The following is a 1,308-nucleotide window of genomic DNA, read 5'->3' as shown; positions in this document are numbered from 1 at the left end:
TTTTAAGGTTAAGGAAGGAGCCCCGTTAGATTAAATCCAAGAATGCACATTCAAAATTACGTTATACGCGATCAATTTATTTGATCCACTTCGTTTATTTTTATCTATATGTTTTGGATGGTGTATAAACAAAAACTTAGGCATATCGGATTATAATTATTTATGCGTCAAATGATTATAAAATTAAGGGTTTTATAACAATACAACTAAAGTGACAATGAAAAACATATGTTAGAAGTATTAAAACATCATGATTTTTATTTTATAAATGTTTTAAGACATTTAGATCATTCATACTGAATGGAGCTGATTGTTCATTAAAATAGTTCAATCCATGTATCAAAAGGTGCATTCTTAGATTCAATCTAAATATATATATAGGAAAAGTGATTCTAAGGTAACACCTTAGATTCTCACCTAAGGACGCGGCCTAAAATCACATCATTCCCTAATTGTTTTTTGCGATCCGCTCCGTTGAACTTGATCTACACATTCTTAAGCCTAAACACACCAATTTTGGGGTGAGTCCGTCGTGTTTTGACCCTTCATTCACTCGCCGTAATTTTAACGGTTTCGAATGAATAGAACCTTTTGCAGGTGTCACCTTAGAATCACTTTTCCCTTCTAATAAAAACCTCTTTAGCCTAAAAACTAAAAACCAATATCATCCAATGGCTAGAACTCAGTCAAACAGTCAACAGACACATGCATTAATTACGTCATTAAACACATGCATTAATTACCTCAACGCAGTGAATCCAGATTCACTACAGTGAATCCAGATTCATTACCTCAACGAACACGTCCTTCACTGCAGTGAATCCAGATTCACTGCAGTGAATCCAGATTCACTGCAGTGAATCCAGATTCACTGCAGTGAATCCAGATTCATTACCTCAACGAACACGTTTTTCACTATAGTGAATCCTGATTCACTGCAGTGAATCCTGATTCATTACCTCAACGAACACGTTTTTCACTGTAGTGAATCTTGATTCACTGCAGTGAATCCTGATTTGTGTTCGTTGAGGTAATTAATGCATGTTCTGTTGACTGTTTGACTGACTCCCAGCCATTGGATTCATCTAGATCCAATGGATGATATTGGTTTTTAGTTTTTAGGCTAAGGAGGTTTTTATTAGAACCTCTCCCTATATATATATATATATATATATATGTGTGTGTGTGTGTGTGTTGTTTGACTGACTCCCAGCCATTGGATTCATCTAGATCCAATGGATGATATTGGTTTTTAGTTTTTAGGCTAAGGAGGTTTTTATTAGAACCTCTCCCTATATATATATATAT

The sequence above is a fragment of the Asparagus officinalis genome, chromosome 8 (assembly GCF_001876935.1).
Source record: "Asparagus officinalis chromosome 8, Aspof.V1, whole genome shotgun sequence".
Lineage (NCBI taxonomy): Eukaryota > Viridiplantae > Streptophyta > Magnoliopsida > Asparagales > Asparagaceae > Asparagus > Asparagus officinalis.
The sequence above is the reverse complement of the archived record's forward strand: the minus strand, read 5'-3'. Positions refer to the sequence as shown.